This window comes from Octopus bimaculoides, chromosome 22 (genome assembly GCF_001194135.2).
Source record: "Octopus bimaculoides isolate UCB-OBI-ISO-001 chromosome 22, ASM119413v2, whole genome shotgun sequence".
NCBI classification, from domain to species: Eukaryota; Metazoa; Mollusca; class Cephalopoda; order Octopoda; family Octopodidae; genus Octopus; species Octopus bimaculoides.
In genome coordinates, this window is record NC_069002.1 from 27,379,317 (window position 1) to 27,394,144 (window position 14,828).

The 14,828-nt window shown below is 38.7% G+C and overlaps 1 protein-coding gene across 1 annotated transcript in view; it reads right to left on the reverse strand.

The window, feature by feature from the left end:
• The window catches only part of LOC106872988 (major facilitator superfamily domain-containing protein 10), a gene marked incomplete at its 3' end in the record, with an annotated part of 88,945 nt that extends 80,228 nt beyond the window's left edge, over positions 1-8,717 (reverse strand). Inside the window, exon 1 of the mRNA XM_052975663.1 lies at positions 8,225-8,717. The remainder of the gene's footprint in view (positions 1-8,224) is intronic.
• Between the last annotated feature and the right edge of the window lie 6,111 nt (positions 8,718-14,828).

Genomic DNA, 14,828 nt, shown 5'->3' on the forward strand with positions numbered 1-14,828 from the left:
TGTGTGTGTGTGTGTGTGTGTGTGTGTGTGTAGGTGCAGGAGTGTGAGGTAAGAAGCTTGCTTCCAAACCACATGGTTCTGGGTTCAGTCCCATTGCGTGGCACCTTGGGCAAGTGTCTTCTACTATAGCCTCAGGCCAACCAAAGCCTATGTGAGTGGATTTGGTAGATGGAAATTGAAACAAGACAATCCTGTGTGTGTATTTGTGTACAGGAGGCAGGCGGTATTCGTTTGCATTTTTCAACTGCTAATTTTATGCATATTTTTCTTCGCTTTTATTGTCGGTCTTTACCTTCTAAAAAACAATTGCCATTTTTTTATTTTGCTTTATTTTTTTGGCAGAATAACTGACTATGGAAAATTTTGAAACCCCCAATTTGCGGAAGAGGCATGGAATCCTCTTTGGAATCTACACAGGAAGGAAAAACAAGGAAATTTCACACTTCCTCAACGTCAACAGAAGGATGGTGGAAAATTCGACATTGAGGTGATAGCAGATAGGAAAAAGCATGATTGACAATCTGATGCAATCAAAATGCCAGAATTTGTTGCTGAAATTCAAGAGATCATCAACAACAATGCTAGTAAGCTGATGCATGCCATTGCACAGGAGAAAGGTGTGGATGAAAAGTCCATCAGGTCGATGGTGCATCAGGATGTTCGCTACTTTTCACCCAAGATGAACAATGGACAATTTCTGTCCAATGCAGGAAAAGAGGGTCGACCACATTAAGAAGCTGATCAACAAGTTGAAACATCTGCTGGAACCAGACATGATGTGGTTCTTCTACATGAAGAATTTCTGCCAAGACTGGAAGATCAACTCCCAGAACAACAAGGTGGCTCAACGTCTCACCCAAGGACATTCCTAGAGTCATGCAGACGAAATTTCCAGTTATAATCATGGTCTTTGGTGTTGTCAGCAGCAAAGGTGATGTCATGCCATCCCCTTCTTCCCCAACAGCCTCAGGCTGAACACCAATGACTACATCCATGTTCTGAGCACGGTGGTGAAGCCCTGGACGGACCAAGTAGCTACAGGAAGGCCGTACATGTAGCAGCAAAACCCTGTGCCCTGTCACAGCAGTTGCAAGACTCAGGCCTGGCTGCTGGAGAATTCCTTTGATCACACAGCATCCGACATATAGCCTCCCAACTTGCCTGACTGCAACCCATTCGACTTCTTTGTGTGGGGCACAGTGGAATGAAGGACCAACAAATTCAGCTACAACGAGAAGGATAAGCTGAAGGCACGGATTATCAGGGCCTTCAGGGGCCTAAAATGGGAGAGAGAGAGAGAGAGTAATGAAGGCCCGTGGCTGGTTCTGAGGTCGCTTGGAGGTTGTTATTGAGGTCAAAGGTGAGTTCATTGAGTAAGATTAACAGAACATATGAAGACAAACTGATCCAAATTTGATGTATATACTTCAAAAAATATAAACACTTTTATTTTCTCCTCAGACAGCCATTATGCAAACAAATATTGTCTGTACCCTGTATATATATACTCTTTTACTTGTTTCAGTCATTTGACTGCAGCCATGCTGGAACACCACCTTTAGTCGACCTTTAGACGGTATATTGATGTGAGCTGTCTAGCGTGAGTTCGAAAGATGGAGAAACAGCTAGACACGTCCTTGCTCAATCGCTGGTCAGCAAGAAAGAGATCGATCAAAGCGGGAAAGCTTGGCTGTTGAATTCCACGCATGCGCACGGCGTTACTACAGCATTATCAGACGTGTCCTTCAATTTTTAAGTCGGTAAAGATGCATTTAGCGAGGAATTTGGTTGTTGTAATTATTTCTTCGACTGGTTTGCTAATCAACTTGTTAAAAGACTTTGGTTGTAATGTTTCTCACCTCCACGCCAACTTTGTTTTTTCATAACTTGAAAAAATAGATATTTTTTAATGAAAATTTTTTAGTAAATACCTTTCAAATGTTACGAATTACGGTTATACTAGAATTTCATGCAAAGAAAAAGAGAATAGAATTTGTTGAGTGTTCATACATAAATACTGACGTACGAAAATTATGTGATGAGCGTCAGTATATACGTGCGCACCCACAAATTCTTTTCTTGTTTTTCACTTTGAATTCCTATATAATCTCTATTTACTACATCTAAAAGGTATTTAACGGTGAGCGTGTTAAATTTCAAGGTACAATAAGAAAATGACTCTCCCCAGACACAACAGAGTATTTGTAGATTTCTATTAAAAAAATATCCACTTTCCTAAAAGCTATAAAGAAACAAAATCGGTGGGGCACAATTGTGTAGTTATACTCTGTAATTTACACTGAAAAAACCTCAACAAGAGACAAAACCTAACAACAAACATATGACATTAATAAACAAAAAACACTAACAATAATATATGAAAACAACACCACAACACATTGCAACGTATAACAATGACATACCGAGAGACTATCTACGTAATCACCCGACCTGCTAGAAATAATAGCCAAATCGTCCTATCACACACTAGCGTCTTTAAAAAAAATGGAGCGAGGAGATGTATGATAAGGAACTAGGTTCCTTGTAAATAGGGAAAAAAGATGGCATGGTCACGGAGGGACTGCTTTTGTTCATAACTTCGTTCAGTGAGAGTTGAACGGGATTTAATCTTATCTTACAGATAATAAAATGCAATGTGTGTCCCGTCGGTCACGCTCGGGAAAGCAAAATAAAACGACAAACGGAGGGAGTGAGTAACAGTCAGAGACGTTGAACAGCATTCAAAGATCTTGCTCTGAAGACGCTGGAAGTCCAATCAAAATATAGCTGCAAATTTTGATCGTAAATTGTATTTAGATATCAGTTTCGCATACACATATTTAAGTAGATAAATGAAATTATGAAATTAAATATCAAACTCTTGTCTTCAAAATATTACCGTCCACCTAACATATATATAAATGTTATGTGAACGATAATTAATAATAATAAATGTATGTGTATGAGAGTATATAAGTATATATATATCTATATCTATGTACGTATATATATATATATATACAGGATGTCCCCCAAAAATGTATACACACTTTAGCAGCTGATAACTCAATTGATGTTTTGTTTTTCCAGATGAAACCCATTGGAATTAATTATGGCAGATAGACTAAGCTTTGAACAAAGGAAACTCGTTCTAAAATGCTACTGGAGGTGTGAAAATGCAGTTGAAGTGCAAAGACAGTTTAGGAGGGAGTTTCAAACAGATTCACCACCGCGACTTACCATCATTCGAATTAGAGATAAGTTTGAAGCTGATGGAACTGTTCAGAAGCGTTCTGCAAGACCACGAATATCGACAACGCCCACAAAGCAAGAAGGAGTGCTGGAAACGTATCACCAAAGTCCAAGAAAATCTGTGCTGCAAGCGAGTCGTGAGGTAGGTATTTCAAAATCGTTTGTCCAAAGCATTTTGAACTGTTGTCAATGGAAAAGTTACGTTCCAAGATTAGTCCATGCCATTAATGACGATGATCCAGACCGAAGAGTGCAGTATTGCGAGTGATACTTGGCATGATGTGTAGAAGAAGCACACTTTCCAACAAATATTGTGTGGAGTGATGAGGCCACATTCAAATTAAATGGTTCAATTAACCGTCACAATTGCACTTACTGGAGACCTGAGAATCCGTATGTTATGGTGGAAGGCCATGTTAATTTACCGGGAGTTACAGTGTGGTGTGGTGTAGTTTATCATCAAGAAGATTAATGGACCGTTCCTTTTTGACGCTTCTGTGACTGGTCCCGTTTACTTGAACTTGCTGCAACAGTCTGTCATGCCAAGCATTACAGAAGACTTTGAAGATGAAAGATAAGGAGTTTTATTTTCAGCAAGATGGGGCACCCCCACACTATCATTGTGATGTTAGATCCTTCCTTGAGGAGATCTTGGCAAACAGGTGGATTGGACTAAGGGGTTTCCTTGGATACCCTTCGCGTTCACCAGACCTCACACCACAAGACATTTTAAAGGGGATACCTAAAAAGACAAAGTCTACGTTATGAAACCCGCAACAGTCGTTGATTTGAGAGCAGCCATTGACCGAAAATGCACACAAATGCCAAACGAATTGTTTCGTGATGTTTGCAATTCCATTGCTTCGTGTTGTCAGCAGCGCCTGGACAAGAGCGGACGTCAGTTTGAAAACAGACATTTACAAAACAATAAAATAATGTCTGTAGGAAATAAAATGTATTTTAATAAACACCTTTACAATTATTTAAAGTGTGTATACATTTTTGGGGGACACCCGATATATATATATATATATATATATATATATATATATATATATATATATATATATGCCTATATGTATATGTACACCTGTGGGTGGGTATACACACACACACACACACACATACACACATGTATTATATGGACGATATTTTTAACCGAGACGTTACGACCATATCTGATTCTTCAAATGCTTCAATTCTGTGTATGTATATGTGTATGTAGATTGCTGACACTTATCAATGGCTTCTCTTATTATTACTGTGCCATCTTCTGTCATTAATAAAACTATCGGCATTTCTGACGACACGGGTATACTAGTAAATAATACATGACATGGCGACAACGGTAAAGCCTCAGTGGTAGCAAGTATTACTAGAAATAACAACCAAAGCTCACACAAACCACGGTTGGATCTTTTCAATCTGTCAGATTGAAAAGATCCAACCAGGACGCACACATTAAATGATGTAGTCCTAGATATATTTATGAAGAAAGAAAGAAAGAAAGAAGACGGAATTATCAAACTTGGTATGTTTTCGGTATCCGATCAAGGATTGCCTGAGGATAAACAACAACGATGACGAAATCAACGCCGAGTGGAAGAATCGTCAGAGCATCGGAGAAAACACTTGTGTTATTTAGTTGCGGTCATTCGGTACCGAGTTTGAAATCCCGCCTGCGAGGTCAAATTTGCTTTTCAAACTTCCGGCAACACTGAAGGAGGCGCAGTACAAACACACACAAATATACATTCCTTTGGTCCAAAATAGTTGTGGATGGAATTGGAAAAGAAAACCAGACAGTCTTCGAGGAAGAGTAAGTTGGATCCAAAAAAAAAAAAATAGCAGTAACGAACGAAAAGTTGGAACAAATTAGATTTAGCGCTAATTTTTAATGAAAATCAACCTTATAAATTATAGGCTTTATCTATTTGAGTTCCGATTAAAGGAAAACAAAAAGAAAAGAAAGGGCCTCGATTTATCACTTGTTTAATATATTTAACCCCTTGCCTGTTCAAAGTATTTTCATAAGTTGGTCATAAACGTCCACGCTTGTTTACGGACTTTTAATTTAGCCCTCGTTTCAGGCAATCTCAGTAACATAAAGCTTTCCTTTCATAAGTCTCAAGTTACTCTGGTGGTGGAAATAAATTGTGAATGTGTATCATATATGATGCATGGACACCAGAGAAATATGAATAGACAGGAGAGGCCAAGGGTTAAATTTAAATACCTATGTTTCATACTAAAATTTCGTCTTCAATAGTGATGGAAGTGGGTATTATATACTGAGGAGAGGGTGAGTACTCTAAGGTCCGAAAGGCTGAAATCGAGAAGGTGAGACTAGACATTCTAGCTACCCTCAGCCGTCTCTGAGTTGAAAACTAAGTCAATGCCACACCCCTGCGTACTACCCACAAAACTCCAGCACTGGTCTTTAATTACATTCTACTGAAGTTTGGGGGAAGGACTGTTTATGATTTTTCGTACATTTGTACGCGACATACTGCAAATGGTTTCATTAATAACATGTTGAAGAAACAAAGAAAGAAATAGATAGATAGATATTAAAAAAAAAACAGCCTGATTTATTTACACAGACATATATATACGGGGAGAGTTTACAAAGAACTAAATGTTTAATAGGTTCTGATAGAAATGATATCGGATTTCACCAAGTGGAGTCATTGTGTAAGAGAGTGACATATTTTAGTTAAACAGAATTTCAGTGAAAAACATGAGTTTCTATTATTTACATATACACACGTATGCATGTGCGAGCGTGTATATATACATTCGGATATGTATGCATGTATATGTATGTACATATATGTGTGTGTACGTGCGTATAGTTACTTCGAGGCCAGTACCAACTTCAGTGTCCGAACCCTGTCATCGTAAAAATAAATTTAAAACTCGTACGTATTGAGTGCTTTCTCAACATACATACATACATTTATGCATGAATGTATGTGTATACATATCTACGTATATGCATATGTGCGTGAGTATATATATATATATATATACTCTTTTACTTGTTTCAGTCATTTGACTGCGGCCATGCTGGAGCACCGCCTTTAGTCGAGCAAATCGACCTCGGGACTTATTCTTTGTAAGCCTAGTACTTATTCTACCGGTCTCTTTTGCCGAACCGCTAAATGACGGGGACATAAACACACCAGCATCGGTTGTCAAGCAATGCTAGGAGGACAAACACAGACACACAAGCACACACACACACACACACACACACACACACGCACGCACGTCAAAAACTACCTGTATATTTGCATGCACAGATAGCAGATAGATTGACAATAAAACCCTGAGGGTGAGTTCGTTACATAGAAACTCCTCATATTTAGTTTGCATCTACGAGCTTAAACCGAAGATTGTGGTTTCGAATCAAGGGTTGAGGTATATATTAGTTCTTTTTACTGGCTTATTGCTTACAACTCATAAAAACGAAGATTTTCTTGATTTTTTTTATATAAACACAAATAGATAGATATTGGTAGATAATGAATCGAAGGATAAATAAATCTGATTAGTAAGACAAATACTCGTAAAATAAGATAAGATTCTAGCACGAATCCAATTGCAACATCGACCATAATTCACTCTCAATATTCCAGGATTTGCAAGGCGGATTGGCAGAATCGTCAGCACGCCGGCTTAGCGGTATTTTGTCTGTCTTTACGTTCTGAGGTCAAATTCCGCCGAGGTCGACTTTGCCTTTAATCCTTTCGCGGTCGATAAATTAAGTGCCAGTCGCATACTGGAATCGATCTAATCACCCCCCCCCCCCCGAATGTGACCATAAAATGGTAATTAACTCGATTTAATTAATCAGTCGCTATTTATGTAAAATTAGGACTTATTTGTGGATTGGGTGAAAAATATTGTTTGTCGTTTCTATGGAGGGCGATTGTTGTTTACGTAGATTCGGCAACTTTATCATATATATATATACATATATATATGTATACATGCATACACATATATACACGTTGTACAGACGCACAGATATATATGTTATATATATAAGGGGAAAAAACCACTTACTCCGGCTGTTTTAGTATATTGTCTGAGACCTGATTGTAAACAACACAGCTAATAATAATAATAATAATAATAATCCTTTCACTTCAGAAATACATATTTTCATACGGTACCCCATACATTCCTTACCATTTATATTCCATTTCTTCGTAATTTTTTTTTTTTAAGAGCACAACGCATTTACAATTACTAACCTCGCCCAAAACTCCCATTCAAGTTAAACGAGGAAATGAAAAGCTATCAAAGAGGGAATATATTAACAGATTTACTTAATGAACATTGATTTGTGTGTGAAAAAGCTCGGTTAAATAACCAACATAAATATATAAATAATAAACGCGAACGCATACTTAATGTGTGTATGTATATGTATGTATATATGTATGTATAATATGCATGAAGTAAACATAAACTAGCTTTCTGGTATTCCTTTCGTATTCCTTCAAGTTTATAGGGGGTCCCCAAGTAGGGTGGATGATGTAGGAGTCATTTTTATATATGTTACGTGAGCGTGTATACACACACACACACACGGTCAATTCTTTATATATATATATATATGTGTGTGTGTGTGTGTGTAAGCATGGAGAGAGAGAAAGAGCTAGCAATCAATGTTTAGAAGCTGAGCTGGACGAGAGGAGAGAAGAAAGGGTTAGGTGCTATGAGGGTACTCTGCTGAGTTTGTTTGGGGTACGTCAGAAATGTTTATGTTTCGATAGAAGTCTTGGACGGGAACAAGAACCAGCAAAACACTTCGAATAATCTTATTTCTCAGGTGTACCTATACCAGTGTATGCACAAACACACATACACACGCACCGTTTCTATCGCAGGCGTAAATAAACATTGGAAAACCGATCGTTAGATGTAAAAAACATAAATATGAAAGGAGATGTCAGCTTACCTTAATTGATCTGTATAAAATGGGTAGGAAGGTACAGAAAGCGAGAGCCGCCAATGAAGGCTTTGTCTTCGAGTGGAAGCAACAATTTCTTAATAAAGGTGGGAAAATCTAACGAGAGTATGACAGATGAGAGACACGGTCAAAGGTGATGCGAACTGCGGGAATGGTTGCAAACGTCTTCGCAACAGCACTCCTGCATGTATACTGAATGGAACCCGCTCTCGTTACATCTACCCCTCTCGAGAAACGTCAGGCAACGAGATTCTCACTGGTGCCCCTATGGTTGGTTGAATGAGAGGAATAAGTAAGCAACGGAATTAATGTAAGAATATGAGCTGAAGGGGCGACAGAAGATAAAGTGACAGAGAGAGAGAGAGAGAAAGAGAAGTATTGGTGGTGTGTGCGGGAGAGGGGGAACAGTCGATCAAAGACGAGGCAAGAGAATGAAAGAGTGAAAGTTGGTATAAGCGAAAGAGAGAGGAAGGGGTGGTGAGTAAATGACAAAGTGATAGAAAGAAAGTTTGTGACAGTGTAAGAAACAACGAGAGTATAAGAAATAGTAGAGGGAGAGCGAGAGAGAGAAAGGCGCTTTTAATTATCGACATCGTCGTATTTTACGTCTGCCTTACATACCGATGTAGGATGTGTCGTAAGTGTCCCAGTCCGTATTTAGAGCTGTTTGCCCTCTTAGACGCGTCGGTGATCACGTATTTCTCCTACTTTTCATTTTTCATCCTGGTTTTTACTTCTGTATCTCTTTCCTGACACCAACCACTTTACAGAATGTACTATGTGCCCATTATCATGGTCCTCGCATTACAGAGACTATTTTCTCCTTGGTAAGACCGACGCGGTGGTGGGGGGTCTTTTCTGCGCTATAATTTCTTCATTCATCATTCAATTCACTTGACATATTGTAGAGAGTTTATTTTACGATAACATCAGCATTTTAGAGGCCACTTCACACCACCTTCAACCACCACCACCACCACCACCAGCAAGACTAGGGAGATATCTCAACTTCAAACACTGTCTCTGGTCAAAGCAATATGATTGAAAAGGTTACTAGAAAACAGAATGATGAAGAAAAGAACTGGGCTGAAAAAGGTATTAGAGGAAAGAGGTAGTAATGGAAGAGAGACAGTGATGGGTAGCTGCATGTTGCTTGTTTGTTGTTGGTAAGGAGAGTGGACAGAAAAACAGCAGGAATGGCATAATGGGAAGAAAGGGTGACAAGAAGGAGAGAGTGTGATAGAGAAGGAGAGAGGGAGACTGGAGAAGAGAGAAAGGGATGAATATCAATCAATGATAAGGGAGGAAGTAATGGAAGAGAAAGAGTGATGGTTTGCAATAAAGGAAAATGATGATATGGAGGATTGAATATGGGTGTACCTGATGCCATCCCTCATTACACAGGCAACATGAAGGGGAAGAGGTAGAGAGATAGTAAAGAGGTAAAGCTTGCTAGACCTGAATGAAGACAAATTCATACTGCAATCATTGCCAACCGTCATTTTAACAATGATTTTGCCATACTTGGACAGGTGAACAGGTTTTCTCCCACGTCACAGGTTACCAATAATTTGTGGTCCTTTGTCATTTTGTAACTCTTCTGAGATCAGGTTTTATCACATCATCCTATATCTTCCATTGTGTTCCTCCCCCAAAGGTATTATCCACTTTAAGTGCATTGCATTTCTTTAATCTAGAGATAAATACAAATGTGGTTGTGTGGTAAGAAGCTTGCTTCCCAACCACATGATTCCAGGTTCAGTCCCACTACAGTCCTACTACAGCCTCAGGCCGACCAAAGACTTATGAGTAAGTTTGGTAGATGGAAACTGAAAGCAGCCCCTGTGTATGGTGGGGGGAGGGTGTCTGTGTCTGTCCCTTACTACTGCTTGACAACTAGTATTGGTGTGCCTACCTCCTCATAACTTAGTGGTTTGGCAAAAGAGATCAACAGAATAGATATCAAGCTTAAAAATCATAAGTGCCAGGGACAATTTGCTTGACTAAAATTCTTCTGGGTGGTGCCCCAGCATGACCACTATCTAATGACTAAAACAAGTAATAAAAATGAATAAAATATATTATTTGCACGTGTAAAGACATTCGAGTGAGATTGTTGCCAGTGCTGCTGGACTGGCTCCTGTGTAGGTGGCACATAAAATACACTATTCTGAGTGTGGACATTGCCAGTAACGCCTGACTGGCCTTCGTGCCGGTGGCATGTAAAAGCACCCACTACACTCTCGGAGTGGTTGGCGTCAGGAAGGGCATCCAGCTGTAGAAACTCTGCCAAATCAGATTGGAGCCTGGTGTAGCCATCTGGTTCACCAGTCCTCAGTCAAATCATCCAACCCATGCTAGCATGGAAAGCAGACGTTAAACGATGATGATGATGATGATATTATATGCCCACAGCTGTTTTGTCTTATGTCAATTTTTATTCTCTCAGTTTATTTTGTAAGCCATCGTTCGTGTACACTAAACTTACACAGCCATTAGATGACTTCAGAATAAGCTAGGTGGCCTGTGAGACAAGGCAGTGTGGAGAAAGAAGGCCAAACTCTTTGGCCTAATATATGTTCAAAGCAATCACCACTGATGATGTGTATTGGGAGAATGATGAGAGACTTTGAACAAAGAGGATTGGTGTGAGTTTCTATGACATAATCTGCTGCAAGCTATAGATCAGATCTGTGTTTGGAGCAAGGTTCAAGTGAGACAAAAGTGAAACAGTTGCAATGCAAGTGAGTCTGAGATGAGCCAATTCCATGGACATGGAATTTGGCTCATTTGGAGATATAGATATGGTGCCTGTAGAGTAAAAGTTGGTGAAGGTGCATGGTTCAGTGGTTAGAGCATTGGGCTCACAACCATGAGATAGAGAGATTGATTTCCAGATTGGGTTGTGTGTTGTGTTCTTGAGCAAGACCCTTTATTTCACATTGCTCCAGTTCCTTCAGCTGTAGAAATGAGTTGCGATGTCACTGGCGCCAAGCTGTATTGGCCCCTTTGCCTTTTCCTTGGATAACATCTGTGGCATGGAGAGTGGAGGCTGGTATGCATGGGCAACTGCTGCTCTTCCATATACAACCTTGCCCAGACTTGTTCCTCAGAGGGTAACTTTCTAGGTGCAATCCCATAGTCATTCATTACTAAAGGGGGTCTTTACCCTTTACCAAGCCTGTAGAATGCTGCATCTCAGGTGACATCTGGTGTGCTCTCAGTAGCCCTGGAAAATCCATGTCCGTAATGAATCACTGCTCTGAAGTCAGTTCTTACCCATCATCTGCAGATAGTTTCCTGTACTGTGTGTCACTTGTGATATACAGAACATGTTTCATCAGCATCCATTTTGATGATATGAGTGTATATTTTTTAGGATGACATTGTAGATTAGATGTGAGATGTCATATCTGGTCAGTTTGAGTATAAAACAGGTAGAATATTTAGGCCGGATTTGGCTGGTTTAAATGCTAAAAGGTTATCTAATCTCCTTCTTTTAACTTTCAAGTAATAGGTTTATACTGAATCAATCAATCAATTAAATTCTAGTCCCAAGTCCCAACTAGAATGATACGACACTTGCTCCCCCCTCTCCTTTGTTTAAATTATAATACAAATCATCTGTACAGTTTCCTATGTAAATACTCGGAGTAACGTAATGAAATTAACATAATCTGTTAATAGTCAAGCAAAACAACTTCTATGCATTATATCAATAACATGCTGGTGACATATTGGGGGTTTAGACTGACAATATAACCTTTACTCACTTTAGACCATTGACATGTTTTTGTTGTTGTTGTTACTTAGATTGTTGTTATTACTTCAGATGGCAACAGGATGCAATTATATACACACACACACACACATATATTTCTATATGCACACATTCATATATGTATATGCATACATAACGTATTTACATACATATACATATCTATTGTATATATTCATACATACATATATATATATATATATATATATATATATGATACACACGCATACATGTTTGTATACATATTCATACATATATACATAAATATACATACATGCATTCACACCCACACACATGTATCTATCTATCTATCTATCCTAACTTTCTATCTATTTATCTATTCTCAGAAAGCACCAACATTCCTCATTTGTATTCTGGGAAACTAAAATGAAAATATTTTCTGGTGTAATATTTGTTCTCAAGTTAGATTTTTTTTTTAATATTGATTTTTCTTTCTTTTCTTTTTCTTTTTTTTAATTTTCAGTTAAAGCAGTATGTCAGTTATTGATTGAACAGCTGAGTCATTCAAAGATTGACAAAATCAGTAGGGCATCTGGCAAAACAGCATGTGGTATTTAGCATCCCTTTACATTCTGAGTTCAAATCCTGTGAAGACCAATTTTGCCTTTCATCATTCTGGAGTTAATAAAATAAAATACTTGTCTCCTACTGGGGGTTCATATAAGGCCCCTTCCTACACAAAGGAACTACGTTAGTAATCAATGGCTGTGTGCTAAGAAGCTTGCTTCCCAACCACATGGTTTGCAGTTCAGTTCCATTGTGTACCCTGGGTGGTCGACCAAAGTTTTGAGTAGACTTGGGGACAGAAAGAGAAAGAAGCTCCTTTTATAAAATCAGATTGGAGCCTGGTGTAGCCATCTGGTTCACCAGTCCTCTGTCAAATCGTCCAACCCATGCTAGCATGGAAAGCGGACGTTAAATGATGATGATGACTATTGTATGAAGAATCGTGGGTAAGGCCAGAACAATGCGAAGTAAATGCAAGGCAAATCACAAGAAAACAAATATTGAATACAAGGTAAGTCTACATTAATTCATATATTTGTTTTCTTGTGATATGCCTTGCATTTATTTTGTATTATTCTGTCCTTACCCACGATCCTTTATACAATATATTCTACACAATGCTTCATAGTAATTATTCCATATATGTATATACACACACACACACATATATATATATACATGTACAGTTGGAATTTACAAAAAAAAACAAAAGACGAAGGCAGGTGTATTAGTTTAACACTCGGGAAGATGAGAAAGTCTTTTATGTTTTGAGCGTATGCTCTTCAACAGAAAGGAACACAAGAAAATAAAGAGAGAGAGAATAAAAAAAAAACTTTAGTGGCTAGTGGTCAATCATGGCGATTGACCAGCTTCTTTTGGTTTCCGTCCACCAAATCCACTCACAAGGCTTTGGTTGGCTTGAGGCTATAGTAGAAGACACTTGCCCAAGTTGCCATGCAGTGGGACTGAACCCGGAACCATATGGTTGGTAAGCAATCTACTTACTACACAGCCACACTCTCTCTCTCTCTCTCTCTCTCTATATATATATATATATATATGAGTTTTTGTTTGTCCTCCATCACCGCTTGACAACCAGTGTTGGTTTGTTTTCATCTCAGTAACTTAGCTGTTCAGCCAATAGAGAATGATAGAGCAAGTACCAGGGATCGAATTGTGCGACTAAAACATTTGCAAGCAGTGCCCCAAGATGGCTGCATTCCAATGACTGAAACAAGTAAAAGAAGTGTGTGCATGTGTGTAAGCATGTCTGTGTGTACGAGCATGTGTTTGAGTGTGTGTGTGTATGTGTATGTGTATGTGAGAGGCAGTGTGGTTAAAGTCTTCACAACAACATAAACTTAGATTCAGTCTGACTGACCAGCGCCTTGTTAGTGGAATTGGTAAAGAGAAACTGAATAGAGCCCATCATATATGTGTGTGTGAGTATGTAAATGTGGGTATATATATGTATGTGTATATTCTTTTATTTGTTTCAATCATTTGATTGTGGCCATGCTGGAGCACTGCCTTTAGTAGAACCAATTGACCCCAAGACTTATTCTTTGTAAGCCTAGTACTTATTCTATCGGTCTCTTTTTCTGAACCGCTAAGTTATGGGAGCGCAGACACACCAGCATTGGTTGTCAAGCGATGGTGGGGGGGACAAACACAGACATACAAACATATATACATATATACAACAGGCTTCTTTCAGTTTCTGTCTACGAAATCCACTCACAAGGCTTTAGTTGGCCCCCCGAGGCTATAATAGAAGACACTTGTCCAAGGTGCCATGCGGTGGGACTGAACCCGTAACCATGTGGTTGGTTAGCAAGCTACTCCGGTGCCTATATATATATATATGACAGGCTTCTTTCAGTTTCCCTCTACCAAATTCACTCACAAGGCTTTGGTCGGCTCGAGGCTATAGTAGAATACACTTGCCCAAAGTGCCACTGAACCCATAACCATGTGGTTGATTAGCAAGCTACTTACCACACAGCCACTCATATATATATATATATATATATATATACATGTATTGGTTCTTTTATTTCTTTACTTGTTTCAGCCATTTTGACTGTGGCTATGTTGGAGCATCACCTTGGAGGGTTTTAGTCGAACAAATCAACTCCAGGATTTATTTTTTTAAAGCCTAGTACTTATTCTATTGGTCTCTTTTGCTGAGTCGCTAAGTTATGGGGACATAAACACACCAACACCAGTACATACACACTATATATATATATATATATATATATATATATATATATATATATATAT